Genomic DNA, 20,487 nt, shown 5'->3' on the forward strand with positions numbered 1-20,487 from the left:
TCCAAGAGGGGCTGAATCAAATTCTGTAAATAGGTTTTTTAATTTAATGCCTTCATGTCAAGGTTTAATAATTATTATTATTTACAAGAAATTGTTATGTTTAAAACAGACTTCACTAGTTAAAATTAAAAATGCTTGGATTTAAATGTGACTATATCAGATGTGGATTGGTACACAATTCTTAAGTTGGTTAATACCTCTTCATTACGGACTCATCATTGTTTATTACAATTTAAGGTGGTACACAGAGCACATTATGCCTAAAGTTTAAATATCTCGCTTTTATTCTGATATGAGTCCCTGTTATGACAGGTGTAAGAGTGGAGAAGTGTCATTAATTCATATGTTCTGGACTTGTCTTAGTCTAGAAAAATACTGGAGAGAGGCTTTCCGCACTTTGTCTACAATTTTTAATAATGATTTGGTGGCCCTCTTCAGTACAATGGGAGGGAATGATTGTTTCTGGTTCAGAGTCGTTCTATCTCTTTTGTCTCTCTTTTGGCAAGTCGTGCAATTTTACTTAAATGGAGGGATGCTGCCCTGACTACTCATGATCAATGGTTGCGTGACATCATGTATCTTGTTTGAATATGGAAAAGATTCATTATTCAGTTAATAATTCAGATATAAGAAATATTATAAATCCACACAAATGAGATTTCTGCTTTTTTTGGAAATAAATCAGCATGGAAAAGATAGGAGAGAAGACACCAAAAGATTTCATATATAAATGGGAACCAAGATTAATATCTCGAGACAGGGATGTACCACTGTTGAAGCATATGGAATAAAGTTAATAATAAAGTGGGAATAAGGAATTTTGGGTTAATTAAAATGCCTTTGATTCAAAATGGACTTGTACCATTTCCTATGAATAACCGACTCTTTGATATTGGTTCGCTAGATTGTTGTGAAGGACAAAATTTAATGTCAATTTGATCAATTAAAAATAAATACAGGATACAAAATAATACAATATTTTGTTATTACCAATTAAAAACATATTTATGAGGTAAATTGGGTCCAACAATATTATTGCCTGAAAGAAGTGAAATAGAAACTTTGATTTGCAATAGATTTATTAAGAAATTTATATCTGTTTATATATACTATTTCTTAATATATATATATATATATATATATATACACTATTTCTTAATATATATATATATATATATATACACTATTTCTTAATATATATATATATATATATATATATATATATATATATATACTATTGCAAAAGGAAAATTTGAAGCAGAGATCTCGTCAGAGATGGGAAACAGATTTAAATATAAGTATTGAGGAGGAAAATTTGCAGGAATTATGTTATGATAGCATTACAAATTCAATAAATGTAAGATATAGATTGGTTCAATATGATTTTTACATCAATTATATCTTACTCCACAAAAATTAAATAGATTAAAATCAGATTTATCAGATAAATGTTTTAGGTGTAGTCAAAAGGTACCTTTTACATGGTCATGTTCAAAATTGAGACAATTTTGGAATGAATTAGGACATTTTCTAAAACAAGTTACAGGAGTTAAATTTCCATAAGATCCAATGCATATAAAGGTAATATTTTGGTGATAAGACCAAAATTGAAATTAAAATATTTTCAAAAAGAATTTATGAAAATTGTATTATCGGTTACAAGAAAATGTATAGCGGTGACATGGAAATTAGATTTCCGTTTAGTAATGGAAAGATGGCATGCAGAAATACACAGTTGAATACCCCTTGAGTAATGATATATAATTTAAGGAATAAGTATGATACTTTTTTCTGAATATTTTATTTGTAGTTTTCCAAATTTGAATAGTTTACAACTTTATCATTATCAGTAGTTACAAATCTATACCAATTGCAACTTATTCTTATCCAAGTTTTTTCTATTGAGTCCAAGCCTAACATCCTCCATTTCTGTCTCTTCCCCCCCACCTAATGCACCCAACATCCAACGCTTGACACACAACCAATCAAAGAAGAACATTTAAGACCCTAGAAACATTTACATCAAGGGAGTAAAGAATATTGAGGAGTTATAGGCCTGGACTGGCCCAGCGGCCTGGGATTGGGCCGATTTTTTTTCCCTGACTTTTCCTGGCTGGAATAAGATGGAGTCCTCATTCCTTCCCCCTCCACCACCAGAATTGGAGCAGACCAGGCTCCAAGGCAAAATTATCTTCTTCATAACTGTGCTCCTATGTGGTTCAGTTATGGTTGCCAAACTTTTTGGACAGTGCTGTGCCTTCCCCTTAAGTTATAGGTGATTTTCTCGAGGGGAACACAGGCTTGCATTTCCTTGCTCCACTGCGCAATACTCTTACAAGAGTCAGACTTCCAGGTAACTGCTATGTACCTCCTGGCCAACACCAATATGAAATTACAAATAAAATTTAGAATTTGGACAGCTTCATTTTAAGTCTTATGTCCATTATGTTACCCAATAGGAACAACTCGGGGTCCTGTGGGAATTCCTTACCTATAATTTTCCCTAGGACTTTGCCTAGCTCCAAACAGAAGTGCCTCACCTTGGTTCATGTCCAGGTAGCATGCACAAAGGTTCCTGTCTCAATGTTGCATCTAAAATATTGATCTGGCAGTTCTGGCTTAGATCTGTTAATCAGGTACAGCTGGTGCAAAAAATAATATTGCACCAGCCTGCACCTCGCATTGATGACCACAGTCATGCCAGTCTGACACAGGTCAGACCACCACTGCTCATCAATCATTATTCCCAAGTCTGACTTCCTTGTTTAAGTCCTTATATTTGGAGCAAAAATACATTGCAGAAATAAATTTCATGTAATTCACCTTCGATTCATGGTCTCTATGACACTGCACTTCAGTAGGACCATAGATGAACCTAATTTGTCCTGTAGAAAAGATCCTATCTGAAGGTAGCAGTAAAATGTCTTATTTGATATATCATATTTCTGCCTAAGCTGTTTGAATGACATTAATTGACCCTGCTCGTAACAGTCCTCTGTGCACCTGATGCCATTCCGATGCCAGGTGTCCAGGATCTTGTTATCTACCATAAAAGGTATTAGTCATTTTGGAGTCAGGGGCATTTTTGGGGACAGCCCCAGTTTTACTGATTAATGTTATTCTATATATGAATAATTTATTTTCATATGGGGCTGTCTATTTTTCCAGATAGCAATTTGGCATCCCATTTATAAATAAAGTCCTCTGCTACCTTCTGATCCACCAAATACAAGCTAATTTGTGCCCAGATGGTACCTTTCACCCCCCCCACCCATCAAAGAGTGAGGAAATGTACCTCGACTGGGCAGAAAGTCTGGCATTCGCAATCTGCCCAAACTGTAATCCCAGGTCAATTTTGAAAAAATCCCCTGGGCAACGCCACAGGCAATGTCTGAAAAGGATACTGGAGTTTTGGGAACACATTCATTTCACACAGTTGGCCCTGCCCATCATCTGTTTAGGTCCTCCTCAATTTTTCCCAGCAAGTGGGTATAATTTAATTTGTACAAATTGTTTAGATTATTATCTATTTTGACTCCTAGGTATTTAATCCCATTTTGCAGCCATTTTAGATAACTATTTTTTTGACATTGTTATAATCCCCTCCCGTAAGTGGCATAATCTTGCTCTTGTCCCAATTGATCTTGTACCCGGAGATCTTCCTATTGTCTTCCAAAGTAGAGCACAGTTTGGACAACTAGTTTACTGGGTCATTAAAATATATCAGTACACCATCAGCAAATAAGCTGATCTTATGTTCTTTCTGGATGACTTGAAACCCCTCAATGTCTGGATCCTGGCGAATGGCGAATATACAGTATGAACAGAGCTGGAGATAGTGGGCATCCCTGTCTACTTGATCTTGTTAGTGGGAAGGCTAAAAAAATTTGCCTGTTAGTCACACCTTTCTCCTTGGGCACATGATGTAACACCCTTATCCAATTAATAAAAGTTGGCCTTAACCCTATTTTTTCCAGCACTTTAAATAAAAAGTCCCACTCTAATCTATCAAATGGCCTTTCTGCATTGAGAGCCACAGCAAGACACCTCTCATTTCGGGTTTGCGCCAAATGTATTATACTTAGTAGTCTGCAAATGTTATCCGCCACCATTTTGTTAACAAAGCCCATTTGATCTTTATTGATTATTTCTGGAAAGTCACCAATCTATTTGCCAGAGCTTTGGCTATTGTCTTAGAGTCCATATTTAATAGTGAGATAGGTCTATAAAAAGATGGTGAGATAGGTCTATAAGAAGACGGCTTTAATGCATCTTTATCTTTTTTCAAGATCATCGTAATGATTCTCGTAATTATTGCTGTCGAAAAAGATTCCGGGAGTCAGTCTATGCATCTCAGTTGCCTGATCTATCACCTCCATATAAAGAGGTATCAACAGATCTTTGAATTCCTTGTAGATCTCAGATGGAAACCCATCCTCCCCTGGAGACTTTTTGGTTTGCGCTCACTATTTCTCCTTCCATGAAGGGACAGTCTAAACCTTCCTGTCCTCCTGGATCCAAGTGTGGCAACTCTATCTTAGACAGGAGCTCACCAATTTTACCTGACCTCCCTACCAATTCTGATTTATATAACCCTTCATAGAATTTCCTTTGGTTTGTAAGAGATCCTGCCATCTCCTATTTGTATTGCATTGATAATTCTTGAGGCCTGTTCTGTTCTCAACTGGTATTCCAGAACCCTATGGGCTCTTTCCCCCAATTCATAGTATTTTTGCTTAGACCATATTATGGTCTTTTCCATGCTGTACATTTGAAGTGCGTTGTATTTCAACTTCTTGCTTGTTAAAACCCTACACTGATCTTCTGAGCCCCATTTTGGAAGTCCTTTTCTAAATCAGTGATTTCTTGTTCCAATTTGCCCTCCTCCCTCTCATATTCTTTCTTTATTGTTTTAGTATATCCGATTATTTGACCGCTCAAATATGCTTTGAGGGCATTTCATAAAAAGAATTTATCTGGAGTGGAGGTATAGTTGGCCTCGCAAAACATATCTATCTGTGTTCCGATAAAACATCATAACTCTGGTTTCCTTAACAGCAATGCATTTAGACGCCAACTGTATAACAACTCCTGCTTATCCAGCCTCTCAATCTTGACTAATAAAGGTGAATGAGCTGAGAGAAGTCTTGCCGTGTACTCAGTCTCCATGATCCTCCCATCTATATGGGCTGAAGCCAGGAAAAAAAAAATCAATTCTAGGATTAGGAGTCATGTTGCCTTGAATAGAAGGAATAGTCCCTCTCCCTCGGATGCTTTCACCTCCATGTCTCTTGAATTCAGCTCTTTCATACCATCAATTGTGGAGCATGCTGCCCATGTTTTCACTATTTTTTTGTTGATTTATCTAAAATGGTCCAGACAAAAGTTAAACTCTCCCCACATTATAATATTCTCTTTTCCCTCTGCCAATCTCAGGAAAATGTCCTCCATATATTTTTCATCGTCTATATTGGGGGTGTATAAATCTATTAGGGTCCAGGATTCTGAGTATATTTGACAGTGCACCATTATAAATATACCAGTTTTATCTGTAATCACATCCTGCATTTGAACTGAATGAGGAGGCTAATACTTGGCCCATCCATCCTCTTTTTAACTTTTGGTGCTCTTGTTCCATTAAATGGGTTTCTTGAAGGAGAGCCAGGTCCACTCCCATTTTCTTAATGTGTGCCAAGACTCTTTTTCTCTTGATCGATCCATTCAGACCGTTAATATTGAAGCTTACAAAATTTATACTTTTAACCATTGCCCCAGAAGTTATCATAGTTATATTTCTTTTGTATCTCTACCATCCTGAGTCCCCTCCTTATCCAGCCCATTATCATCAGCCATCTGCCCCTGACAGCTTGAGCTATGTCAGATTTTGGGAAAGAAAGACAAAATCTTAAATACCTAACCAAAAAGAGATGAAGAAGAAAAACGCATACATGAACTAAGGCAACATATTTAGTTAATTTCAAATGATTTTCCCAACACGGTCCTTGTCCCGCATTGGATCTTCTCCTCCTCCCTTGGTGACTACTTCCTTTAAGTCATCTCCATCCCCCACCATGACAGGTTTATGAGTCTTGCACCCCCTCTCCTCCATCCGCCTCCCATGGATTCCCAGGAAAATTACCCTTATCACCACTTCCATTTACTATAGACACAATATTTACACCTTTTTATACCAGAATACTTTTTGATAAATAATATAATATACATCATTATGGGTTAGTCCCCAACTTAGCTTTAACTCTTCTTTTTACCCCCCTAGCATGGGTAAATCTTCAGCAATTTGCTGTTCCCTTTCAAGATCAGTAATAAATTACCTTCCCCCCACTACCACCCCCCCCCCCCACCCATAGTACCACTTTCAGCGTGGCCAGGTGTCTCAACACACATTTGTACCCCTTCTGCTTTATCAGCCTTTTGATTGGCTCAAACACCTTTCAGACCTTCAAAAGTGCCACACTAATATCTGGTTAAAAGAAAATTTTATTCCCCTCTATTTTCATGGAACACCCTCTTTTTTTTGCACCATCTGTTGCTGCCCCCAATAGTTTTTCCCTGTCCTTGTTGCATAATAGTTTCACCAGAACAGAAAGTGGTTTCTGCCCAGGTCGCATCTTGGGAAGAGGGATCTAAGTGCCCACCCTATTTCTACCCTTTCCCCTAATATGCCTTGGTCCAGCTCCTCAGGGATCCAGCTCTGAAAAAATCTCACCAGATTTTGTCCTTCGTTCCCTTCTTTTAGCCCCACTATTTTAATGTTATTTCTCCTGCTATAATTTTTGAGGGCATCTAACTTCACCCATATACGGTCCCTTTCCTTCATCAGTATGTCCAACTTATTCCCCATACTTTGTATGGTATCTTCATTTATCCCCACTCATTCTTCTACTTCTGACATCCTTCCCATCAGTCCTGAGCAGGTACCCGGCATTGCCTTTTAGAGTCCATCCTCCATAAGGCCCAGTGCCTCTATCATATCTTGCAGGAAGGGCTCCAAGCCCCCCTGCATGCTTTGCCTTGATAAGTTTTGTCCCCACTTACATACTGTAGGTATCAAGAATGGCCCCATGGAGCCTTCCTACATCACTCTCTGGGTCCTTCTCACAGATCCTGGACCCCTTGCTCCCACTGCTGGTCCCTGCCACCTCCTCCAATCCATCATTGGACCCACTGCTGGAGCTCATCCCCATGCCTGGCTCGACGCTGCCTGTTTCTTTGCAGCCCGTTGCACCATACGGTCTGACACAGGACCTGCTGCTGGAACTGAGGTAAGTCACATCGCTCACACTAACGTTGGAGCCAATGCCAGCTCCTCCCAGCTTTGTAGATTTTTGGCCCGGCCCACTCTCCCCGCTCACTGGCCCCTCTGCCCTGTGACCGCTACAGATTCCAGCTTCAATGTGGGCATCGCGCATGTCATGAGGACGTCCGACCTTGCATTCTTGCTGCGGGAGGGGGATTTCAAGCTTCTCCCTCTCCCCAAGGGCTTCTGTGGGGCTTTCAGCCACTACTAGCCAGTTTGCAGTGCTGTCTTCTCTCGGGTCCCATCTTCCCAGCTGGTTGGGCTATTTGGTTGGAGCTTCGACTCCTTCATCGGGTCTCGAAGTGGCCCCATTATTTTTCCTCACCACGAGACACATTATGCTGGGTCTCTTGTTTCAACGCTGATTCCTTCGTGTTTTTACTTGTAACTTTGCTCTTTTTCGTCATTAGTTTATCCTAGACATCTTCCTATGTCCCTTATTGGTATTCTGGCAGTTCGTTTGAAGTTTTTTCTCAGTTTATTTTCTTAGGATCCTGGATGCTCTGGGATTCTACCTTCTCCTACTATCCCCGCATCAGTTATCTCCTCAATATGATACTTTATTGAAAATTTTGTCCCCACTTACATACTGTAGGTATCAATTTATAAAGGGGTTTCCCTGAATCTCATAAAACCTTGCTGACTCCTTGGGATAAATAAATGATGATACTGAGAAGGCACGATTGTTTGAATGGTGGTGATATTTTGCTAACCTGATTTGTTTTAATGTTTTAAAAACTTTTCTGTATTCTTATTATTTTTTCCTCCCTTTTTCATCTTTTTTTGGGGATTATTTGTGGGGGGTGGTGGTGGGATTTATTGAGGTGTAATATATATAGCATGTAAAAATGATTTGAAATATATGATTGTAATTTTCTGTATTTGAATGTTAATACATGTATGCAAATTTAAATAAAATGTTCAAAAAAATCATATATAGGATTTGAGACACTTTGGGGGTTATTTATGACTCACTTTCTTACTTTATAATTTCACTTCAATATAATTGAATTGTCTGACTTGTGTCGTTTCCATGTTCTTTTTCAAATTTTGTTCTTTTTTCATTTTTCTTTTACTGCTAATCATATATAGGATCTGGCAACACTGTTAAGGAAGGGGACTGAGTTTTTCTTTTTGTTTTGTTTCTCCTTTTTTTATTATTTTCCTCTTTTTTCTTCTATCTTTTCCTTTTTTTTACAATTAATTCCTTTTGGTTCAAAAAATACTATCTGGAGTACGAATTATGGATATGTTTTGCAATTTATGTTTGTTTTTGTAATACTGATTGGTTAATTGATTATGTCATATCATCTCATTGTATTTTATTATTATTACAATCTCTATTAAAATCAATAACAATATTTTTAAAAGAAATTAAAAGAAACGGACTATTTTCAAAGAAGTTAGGAATTAGATAAAGTTAGGAATTAGAGAAGATAGTTGCTTTGCAATAGGTGATGTCACTTCAATATCTGGACAATAAATAGGGTTCATCTCACACTTGAAAAATATAGCACCTTCTGTCTTTACTTTTCATTGCATCATTCTTTGGGAACACCCAAAAGCTAAAATCTTAGAAGGATGTTTAAATGCTTCACTTTCCATCATCATAAAGACCATAAACGTTACAAAATAACATTCTCTTCAAGACTGGCTATTCCAGCAGATATGAGAAGAAAATGACAAACAATTCCAGATGCTTCAGCTGCCTACTAATCTGAGGTGGATGTCCAAAGGAAATTGTCTTTGTCATTTTGTTGCATTCTGGGACACGATTGTTTCCTTTGTTTCTCATAATGAGTATTGGAGAAAAACTTGATGCAAAGGCAGACACATTTTATGTGGCAGATATATTTGACAAACTCAGTTTAATAAACAAGACCTCACAGGGTAAGTAAAATAGTGTCACTGATAGTAAGGAAACCATGACTTCTTTCCTTAAAAAACTGGGTCTATTGGAACAATATCAGACGTTGGGAATTTTTACAAGTTCTAAATCTGAACACAATCATAGAGGAACTGGAGGATGGTGACATTATTATTGATGTGAAGCAGCTAAAACATATTCACAGAGATCTGCAGGAAAGATTTAATGACCTGTTAAAACTTAATATTCTAAATTTAATATTAGATCTATTTGAGGAATAACCCACCGATGTTGATGCAAAAATTCAAGAGAGCTTGATTGATCTTCAGAGTGATATAATTATACACCGTATGTTCAATCAATTTAAAAATGATTTTGGGTTGAGAATCATCTGCACCTTGGGTTAGGTTTCGTATCTCACTATACATGAAAAAATCTTTTTTTACTTGATGTAATTTTGATTTATGGTTGTATTATATGTGTTTTATGAGTTATCTAATTTGTCATATATCATTAATACTACGCATACTATTATTGATTGTTGTCTACATGCTTTTTGTTAATCTTTTATTTTGAGAATTTTCAATCAACATGCAGTCAAAATGAAGAATAATAAAAAAAATTAACATCAATATCAATAATATTAACAAAATATTAACAAAATCCATCCACTATCAATATTAAAGTAAGTGAGAAAAAAGAAGCCAACATTAGATTCAATTATTATAAAGAAAAATTACAATAATACTACAAAAATGCAAATTAATTGTCCATATTGAACTAAAGGGAGTAAAAGATAATAGAGGGAAAGAAGAACAAAATAAGAGGGATCCTCTCCCCCCTCCCCCAAGGAACAAGAAGAAAGAAGAAAAAGTAAGAAAAAAGAAAGAATAAGAAAAAGAAAAGATTGGCTTCACCTAGGATAAACCCCACTCCCATCAACAAATAACCTGACTTATCTAGAGTCCTCAGCGCTGCGAGGACCAGGGGGAAGAGACAGGAGGGGGAATCATTAAAGATTTACCCTGATGTACCTTAGGTATGAATTCCATTTTCTTGAAAATACATCATCCCTGTTTCTGAGGTTATAGGTGATCTACTCCAGGGGAACAGACATCTGGACAGATTTCTTTCACCAGAGGATGGTCAATTTCTGGAATTTGTTGCCATACGAATTGTGGATACCAAGTTATTGGGCATATTTAAGGCAGAGTTTGAAAGGTACTTAATTAGTAGCCAAGGCATCAAAGGATATGGGGAGAAGGCTGGGGAGTATGGCTGAGGGGGAGAATGGATTAGTTCATGATTGAATTGCAGGGCAGACATGATGGGCTGAATAGCCTCTTTCTGATCCTCTGCCTAATGGTCAGTCTTATGGTTCATGGAAAGGTCATGTATTATGTGTCCTTGATCTTTAATCATTCAAATATCTATCTAGCCCATGAACCAAAATGGTTTTGCTTCTAATTTAACACGACACACTAGAAAATCATAATAATCGGCTGGAGAGAGTGAAATTCAGAGTCATACAGCACAGAACAGGCAAATGGGATGCTCCCAGAATGTCAAATAGTTTGCATACGCAAGTGGGGTTAAAATGTCTATTCTGTGCTGTATGACTCTCCAATTTTATTTGAAAAAATATGATTTGGCAGTGTCCGTATTAGTACCAACGATGTAGCTACAATAAGTTGTATTACAGGTATTTATGTGGCCACTAACTAAAACCAAAATGTTATAATCTTTGAATTGCTACTAGAGACACATATGTGGCACTGGGTGGATAAGATAAAGGAATTAAATAAATGGTTTAAAGACTGGTGTGGAATAAGTGGGTTTGAATTCATGGGACTTTGGCAACTGATTGAGGAAGGAGGGAGCTATTTCAATGAGACAAATTCCACGTGAACCATGCTGGGACCAGTCCTGGTGAATCATACTACATATACTGTGGACAGGGTTTTAAACTGAGTACAAGGGGGTGTATTCAAGGTATTGATAAACCAAAAGGAAAGGAAAGCACAGGAGTGGTTACTTAAGTCTCCAGAGTTTTTTAAAAATATGACGGCAAGTTTAGAGAGGGATAAGAAATTAATTTGAGTCAGTATAGAGAAAACTGTTAGGAGTGTGGTGGTACACCTCTTGCCTACTGCAGGGGGCAACCTCTGTACCTGCAGGAGTGTAAGGGGACAGGACAACACCTGGCCAACTGTCAATCAGTTGGCCTGAATGGATCAAACCCCACCCGGTCGGGTGTCAATCACCCTCCGGGATATAAGCCTGCACTGGCCTCCCAAGGCCTCACTCAGAGTTGCTGCAGCCACAGCCAGCCTGGCTCTGTGGAAGTCTTTGTGGATTAAAGCCTGTTGTACAGTCTTTACCTTGTGTGTGTCTGATTCTGTCTAACAGAGCACCACAAGGAGGATGGTGAATACAGGACTGAAGGTGTTATATTTAATGTATACAATGTGCAAAACAAGGTAGATGAGCTTAAAATGCATTTAGAAATTGGCAAGTATGATTTTGAGGGCATAACAGAGTCATGGCTGAAGGAGAATCACGGCTGGGAGCTGAACATCCAAGGACACACATCCAATTGAAATGACGAGCAGGAGGGCAGGAGGGGTGGGGTGGCTCTGCTGGCAAAAAGTGAAATTAAACTTTTGGCAAGAATGGACATCAATTCAGAAGATGTCGAATCTTTGTGCGGTAGAGTTGAGAAACTGCAAGGATAAACATCTTTAACATGAGTTATATACGGGCCTCAAAAAATAGCAGCCAGAATGTCGGGTATAAATTTCAAAAGAAGGCTTTTTTAAAAGGTGATCTTTAATCTGCAGGTCAACTGGGAAATTTAGGTTGGTGTTGGATCCCAAGAGAACGACTTTGTAGAATGCTATGAAATGGCTTGTGGTTGAGCACATGAGATAAAAGGCAATTCTGGATTTGGTATTGGGCAATGAACCAGATTTGATTTGAGATCTTAAGGCAAAGGAGTCCTTTGGAGGCAGTGAATCACACTACACTGTAGATTGTGAATGAAAGACTAAAATCAAATGTATCAAAGGTAACTAAAGAGGCATGAGAGAGGAGCTGGCCAAAGTCAATTAGAATGATGGGGAAGCAAGCAATGGTTGGCGTTTCTAAAAGTAATTCAGAAAATACAGGATAATTTCATTCCAAGGAAGAAGCTTTCTAAAGTGAGGTTGGGGCAAATCTTGGCTGACAAGGGAACTCAAAGACAGAATAAAAGCAAAAGAGAGAGCGTACAATATTGCCCAAAATAAGTGGGAAATTAGAGGATTGGGGAGTCTTTAGACAACAGAAAAATCAATGAGGGAGAAAAGATTATATTTGAAGGTAAGCCAGCCATTGATATAAAAGGCGATACTAAACATTTTTTCAGATATTTAAAGAGTACAGGAGAGGCAAGTGTGGACATTGGACCACTGAAACATGATGCTGGTGAAGTGATAATAGGGAAAAAGAAATAGTGGATGCACTGAAAAGATATTTTGTGTCAGTCTTCACTATGGAAGATATCAGCAACATGCCAGAAATTTGAGAGATTCAGGGAACAGAAGTGAATGTGGTCACCATTACAAAAAGAAGCTGAAGGGTCTGAAGGTAGATAATTCACCTGAACCAGACACACTGTACCCCAGGGTTCTGAAAGAGGTTGGTGAAGAGATTGTGCAGGCATAGTAGTGATTTCTCAAGAATTACTGGAGTCAGGAATAGTTTTAGAGGAATGGAAAGTCACAAATGTCACTTGGTCTCTAAAAAGGTAAAAGATAGTAAATGATATACCACTAAACTTTACTTCAGTACTTGGTAAAGTTGTAGAGTTCATTATTAAAGATAAGGTTTAAGGGTGATGCACCATCAATCACTCAGGAGACTATTGTGGAAAAACCAATTGGCTTTAATTCACTTGAGAACATAGCATATCCCTACTGTTCAGTTGTCCTGCACTAAGTTCTAGGGGGCAGTGGAACAGTCACCTTTATACAGGGGCCTGTGGGGGAGGGGAGCACAGGTATAACCGGCCAATAGGCATGCTTGACCAGATAATTATACATTATAGCGGTTTACCACAAAGAGTAGCACATGATAAAGCTAGCATGGTTTCCTTCAGGCGAGATCTTTCATGACAAATCTTTTGGAATTTTTTTTGAGGAAGTAAAAGCAGGACAGATAAATTTGCTGTTTCCAAGGATTTCACCTTTGACAAGGTGCCGAACATGAGGCTATTAAACAAGATAGAAGTCCATCGTATTATATGAAAAGTACTGGCATGGATAGAAGATTGGCAAGAAGGCAAAGAGTGTGATTAGGGTGCCTTTTCTGGCTGGTTGCCAGTAACCAATGGTGTTCCACGGGTGTCAGTGTTGGATATGCTATTTTTCATGTTATTTGTTAATGATTTAGATGATGGAATTGATGGTTTTGTGGCCAATTTTCCAGATGATACAAAGCAAGTTGGAGGGGCAGGTAATGTTAGGGACACAGAGGGACTTCGATAGGTTGGGAGAATGGGCATAGAAGTGTCATATGGGATACAGCGCAGGGAAGTGAATGGTCATGCCTTTTGGTAGAAGGAATAAAGGAAAATATTATTTTTTTAAATGGGGAGAGAATTCAGAAGGCAGAGGTCCAAAGGATCTCGGGAGTCCAAGTGCAGATACCCTAAAGATCAACTTGCAGGTTAAGTTGGTAGTAAGGAGGGGTAATGCAATATTAGCATTCATTTTGAGAAGACTAAAATATAAAAGCAAGGATGTTACACTAAGGCTTATACACCATTAGGGTGACCACATTTAGAGTATTTTGAGCAGTTTTGGGTCTCATATCTAAGGAAGGAAATGTAACATTGGAGAAGATCCAGAGGATGTTTACGAGAATGATCCTGGGTTTGAGACAATTAATGTATGAGGAACATTTGATGGCCCTGTATTTACTGGCATTTAGAAAGATCAGGGAAACCTACTGAATATTTAAAGACTGGGATAGAGTGGATATGAGAAGATATTTCCAGTAGTTGGGGAGTCTAGAACCAGAGGGCACAGCCTCAGAATTGAAGGATGTCCATTTAGAATGGAGATGAGGAGAAATTTCTTCAACCAGATGGTAGTAAATCTGTGAGATTTGTTGCCATGATCAGCTGTGGAGGACAATTCACAGGATGTATTTCAAGCAGAGGTTGCTAGGTCCTTGATTAGTAAGGGTGTCAAAGATTATGGGTAGAAGGCAGGAGAATAAAAAAAAATCAGCCATGATTCCAATGGCAAAGCAAACTTGATGGGCCAAATGGCCTAATTCTGCTCCTGCATCTAATGGTCTTACCTGTTGCTTTTATAGACATCTAAATTCAAAATATTCCATCCTCCAACATGCTTCATATTAATAAATATAATATTTTGGCAAAAAAGGAGGAAGGTGAAGTGTGCCTCCAAAAAAATAAATAAAATTATGTGCTTTGGCCTGATGTAATTTGTTTTCCTATGATAAGAAAACTTGGCAGAGGGTTCCAAATTCCTTTAATGAGAATTGTTGACAATTCATGGATTTATTCTTCCACATCTCATTTCTATGTAGCTCTATAAATTTGGGATGAAGATATATTCAAACCTAAAATAGCTGCAAAGGTTAAATGTTAATATATTTTGATGTACAGAACAGTGCCATCTGGTGTCTGTACAAGCAAACAAAATGTAAGTGATCTCTGTAACCAGTTCACTAGTTACATTGGATTGAAACTCAAGAGCTTACACATTGCAGTACCTAAGAATTTAGGTACAGCAGAGTTAAAATCAGTGACCATGTGTGAGACTTGTTTTTTCAGTATTGGAAAGGAGGCTTTGTGCTTGAAATTGTTAAACATTATATTGGTGAGGATTGGATTTAACTCTGGGTTAAGTTCATTTGCCCAAGCTATAGAACTGGATGCAGGAGATTAGATTGAATGGACGTTGGCTTAGTATGGTCTCATCTCTTGTCTATTTATTCACTGCATTTCCTTTCAATATGTGTGATCTATTTGTAATCCTTAGGATGCAGTAAATTGTGAAGAGTGAAAAGAGTAGGACAGAATCTGAAATAAGTCGATGGCTGCTGGTAAGATGATGTGAGACTGCAGATTGCATTAAGGGATCACAAAGTAAAACAAGGGATTGCACAGGATTGAAGATATGGAGAGGTAGGTGAAGTATTAACATAGAAAATAGTGCAATTAGTTCTGATATCATTGCAGAGTTTTTGGGAAAAATGGTACATTTATGCCTTTGGAAAAACATTCAAAAGAACCGAGACCAAAATGGAAAGTTGCCTGAGCGCAGATAGAAAGGCTTGGAAAGGAGAGAGGTGAAAGGTTATGGGTGAAGAATCATTTTTCAGACAACTTTTTCTAGCACCAGATGCATGCTGACAATAGATAAAATGATGATAGATTTTCAATCTGCTGGAGCATCACCGATTCTTTCAGAACATGATTAATATTTATACAGTTATTCCTTTGAACAGATCAGTATCAGGAAATAAAACTGAGCTGGTAAAGGGTAATGCAAAGATAGCCTAGCCACTGTGATTTTAAAAATAATTGTTGGGTGACACGTGTTATTTAATGTCTTCTTGACCATGCCAAAGATCTTTCAGCAAAAGGTAAAAATGATATTTGGGTGTGATTATGAAGAGGAAGATCGGCAACCTATATATGAATCTAAATTGAAACAACTATTGATTGAAATATGATAGGGCATCAAGATAAAGTAGAAAATCTAATGATGATCTATCATACTTTTCTCAAAAGTCTTTTATTGCTTTTTTTTTGCAGAATAGAATAAATGTCTGAAGGGTTTTGACATTTTGCTGACAATAAGTTTTATCAGAACCCAAGAATCAAAACCAGAAGTTAGTATCCAGTTACTAAAAACTTCACTATCCTTGCAATAAAAATAGAACATGCGAGACATACTCAGCAGGTCAGGCTTCATTCTGTGGAGTGGGTTCAATGTTAGTACTTTAGGTTAATAGCCCTCATCAGAACTAGATCAGTGAGAAAACAAGTGTGTTTTAAGTTGTAGAGAGAGGAAGGGAACAGATGGGATGTCTATAATAGGGACCACTCTAATATTATCCAGGTAATACAATTCAGAGCAATTTTGGCTGTTAATAAATGAATGGTGCATTTTGGCACCATTCATTTATTAAAAAATTTACTGGAACTGTGATGAATAAAACACAGCAGTTGCAGAAATCTGAAATCAAAGTGAATAATGGAAATGCCTCAACATTAACATCTGATGAATCATCAATAACACAGGACAACAAAGATTTTGCTTCCAAAACACTTTTGGTGTATTTTATGGATTTTGGGCTGCTGATCTCAAAAGTCATCTTAACATTTTTCTATCATGTACAAATTTTTAGATATAACCTATTTTTTGTGATTTCCTGTCACATTTTAAGTCTATTCAAGCATGCAAAGCCATAAAGTGCAATATGTCACTGAAAATTCTTTTTCTGCATTTGCACTTGGACTTCATCCCTGCTGATCTTGCAGCCAGTGGAAAAGCAATATCAAGGCACCTGGAATCCATCATTGCTGGTCAACTATTGTTGGACACTGACACAAGAGGCATCAGATGCTGAGTGCAAATTAAAATCAGCGGCAAACATTTTTAGGTCAGTTGAACTAATGCAATGTGTCAGCATCATTATGCGATAAAACATGCTAAATTCAATAAAAGTTAATTTCATGTTTCTCCAACTTCCTACGAGATGCCAAAATCTGAAATTATTTTTGTGTTCAGCTTGAAGTTGTCTATCATGTTCTTTTTCAGAAAGAAAACCTTTTGAATAAATTTGTTGTCCAGTATATCAGATACTGATGTGGGCCAGAATCTGAATTAGAGATGTGTGCAACTTCAAACACTGGAATCTGGAGCGAAAAGACAAGTTGGATGGCTTAGATGGTGAAGCCAAGAAGGCAAGTTGGTAGCGGGGTGGGGAGCAGGGGAGAGCCAGGGGGACAGGAATCATTCTTGTGACAAGATGGTGGTGCACGAGGTTGCAATGGCCATTTTGGCTCCTCACAACGGTGAAATCCCCAACCTGCTACGTTGTGTCTATGATCGGGAAACTTTCATTAAAATACAAAGCACAAACTGGGTGAAATTAGCAGAACCAATCAAAAATTCTGTGTGGTTTAAATTTACTGGAGCTGGGAACTCAGACTGCCAAACACTGCAGAGCAGATCACAGGAGAGGCAAGGGAGGCCATTGGAAGCACTGCTGAAGAAGGCAGAAGCATGGAAAATGGGTTGGTATCAGGATAGACAAAGAGTTAACTCCTTCAGACACGCACTCCCAATGATCCCACTCTCAAATGTAAGATTGCTGGAGAAGAAAATGAATTACAGTATCTGAGACTGCATCTGAACCAGAAGGAACTGAAGGGTTGCTGCGCTCTGATGAGTGCAGAAATGTGGCTCTAAGATGCATTCCAGACTTAGCATTCCAGCTGGATGGCCTTATTTCCTTCAGGGCACATAGAAACACTGCTGCTTCTGGCAACACTCAAGGAGGGGGACTGTGCATTTGCATCAATGAGAACTAGAGCACCAATGTCTCTGTTGTGAGACTTTCTGCTCAGCAGAGATAGAGAACCTCCTGGTGAAATGCAAACCTTTCTATTCTCCCAGGGAATTCTCAGCCACACTGATTGCTATAGTCTCCATTCCACCTTCAAACCCATGAACGAGCTTTATGATGCATTCTATGAAACCCAGAATTCCCACCCTGATGATACCTTGATTGCTGCTGGCAACTTCATTACCATGGTTTTATAGGACGCAAACTTTTCCACCTGGATCGGTTGTACATTAATGTCCCAGGTGCGGACACCTCACCCCCCCCCCCCCTCCATCTTGGTTACTCAGATCACATATCTGTCCTGCTAACCCCAGCATGCTGACTGCTGGAAAAGCAAATTAAGTCAGTTCGCAGGGAGATCAGGACATGGCTGGAGGGTAGGGTGCACAGCAGCGTTGTAAGACTGCTTTGAAACCATGGTCTAGAGGTGTTTCAGGGAGGTGGCCATCTACATAGAGGAGTACACAAGCTCAGTGACTAGCTCCATTAGCAAGTGCATTAAGGATATCACTGACATCAAATGCTTCACAACCAGGGCTAACCAGAAACCATGGTTGGATGTTGAGGTCCATGCCCTTCTCAGACCTCATGACGCTGCCTTCAGGACAGGGTGTAGGATAGCACTAAGATCAGCCAGGGCTGAACTCTCCAGTGCAATCCGGAATGCAAAGCATGGGTATTCACAGAAAATCCTTAGGCAGCTGTGTGACATCACTTTACTCATCAGAAAGGTGCAACAGCGACTACATTTCCTGTGAATTCAGAGGCGGGCAAGACTACCAGCCACCATTATGTCAACCTTCTTCAGGATCTTTATCGAGAGCATTCTGGTTGGCTGCTTCACAGTCTGTGGTATGGTTGCTGCAGAATAATGGATTGGAGATTAATCCTCAGCACCATAAAAGTGGAAGAGAGGATCATTGGACTCATCTCCCACCTATCAATGTGATCCATCAGGATCATTGCCTGAAAAGGACGAACAAAATCATTGAGGACCTCTTCCACCCTGCACACAGCATCTTTCAGCTGGTCCCATCGGGGAAGAGATACAGGAATATCAGAGCCAGCACCACCAGGCTGAGGAATAGCTTCTTCTTCCAGGCAGTGAGAATGCTGAATGACCAAAGGAACTGCTCATACTAACCATCCGAACTTCTCATTTGTATAAAATAATATATATATTTTTAATGGATAAAATACTTGTACTGTATATGTATTATTTGTGTGTTATGTCTGGTGTGTGTCTGTATGTTTTGCAACGAGGACCAGAGAATCACGTTGTACTTGTTCAATCAGATGACAATAAACTTTGACTTATTTCAGGTTGAAACACATAAACAAGACTCTTTTGCCTATAACAGCAATGAGTGGATCTACAGTACATTTTGCAATGAAGGATTTAATTTTGGAAAGTGTTTCCAGTATCTACAAAGCATGTCAACATTATAAAACAGTGTCCTCGACTTAGCTTATTCAGTGCAGCTCCAGACACATTACAGAAGCTTGAATTCATCTTGGACAAAACAGCCCTTTTGATGAAAAGCCCAAACCTTTACAGGTCATCATTACCACTGTAATGTGAAAAACTGCAGTGTGGCATCTTCAAAGTGTATGGAAAAGAAACAGACAAAACAGCAGAAGGAAAAGCAATAATTACAATATTTTAAATGGATTAGGTCAGCAATCATTTGGATCCTGCTACACCTGCAAACTGGCCTCCAAGTTGCATTCTATCCTATCTTGGAAATTTATTGTATTTGTTCTGCAATTGTTGGGTTTGCAATTCTGGCACCTTCACCTAACCATACAGCTATTTCTTATTACACCTTCAAGGATAATGAGAGCCCATTTCTTGCAGGTCTGCAGGCAATGCCTGTACACCATAAATGAATAATAAAGAGGAGCTCAAACTCTCTACTGGCACAGTCCCCATGTTGTCACCACTGTTATTCATATTGATGTTTAGCTGAGTACAAATGGAGAAACAAGAATCAAGCATACCAATATGATAAATGATATCCTTGTACATTCAATATCAGAACTCAAGAAATAGGAGCAGTACTCAGCACTTGAACTGCTCTGCCAATCCAGAAAAAAAATGGGCCAGCATAGTTTTGTGTAGCGCCAGTGATGCGAGTTCGAATCCAGCACTGTCTGTAAGGAGACTGTACATTTCCCCTTTGACCTGTATGAGTTATCCCTGGGTGCTCCAGTTTTCTCCCTCCCTCCAAAACATATGGGGTTGTAGGTTAAATGGGGAGAACTGATTTGAATGGCTGGAATTGGCTTCTGCTGTGTTGCAAATAAAATGTAAATATTAAAAGTAATTAATTTTTTTAAAAAGATCATGGCTGTTCTTCTAGTCTACATTTTCCTGCTTCTCCCCATCACTCATTTCCTCAATTGTCTAAAAATGTATTGATCACTATTTTGATTGAACATTGGGACTGAGCCTCTATAAGTCTTCAGAGTAGGGAATTCCAACATTTCACCCATGTTGAGTAATGAAATTTCTCCTTATTTCTATTCTAAATAAACTCATCTTTATTTTGAAAGTGTCCTATTGTTCTAGAATCAGGCCATTCAGCTGAACCCATCTGTGACAACACTGTTGCCTAACTGAGTTAGTCCCATTTTCCCAAACTTAGCC

The 20,487-nt window shown here is 38.5% G+C and overlaps 1 long non-coding RNA gene across 1 annotated transcript; it reads left to right on the top strand.

Annotated features, from left to right (window-relative positions):
* Positions 1-9,129: 9,129 nt before the first annotated feature.
* On the top strand, positions 9,130-17,166 carry LOC138762752 (uncharacterized). Its single transcript, XR_011357117.1, has 3 exons — positions 9,130-9,208; positions 15,239-15,384; positions 17,027-17,166. It is a non-coding gene; the product is annotated as an uncharacterized lncRNA (long non-coding RNA).
* Positions 17,167-20,487: the final 3,321 nt, after the last annotated feature.

This window comes from Narcine bancroftii, chromosome 5, assembly GCF_036971445.1.
Source record: "Narcine bancroftii isolate sNarBan1 chromosome 5, sNarBan1.hap1, whole genome shotgun sequence".
NCBI lineage: Eukaryota > Metazoa > Chordata > Chondrichthyes > Torpediniformes > Narcinidae > Narcine > Narcine bancroftii.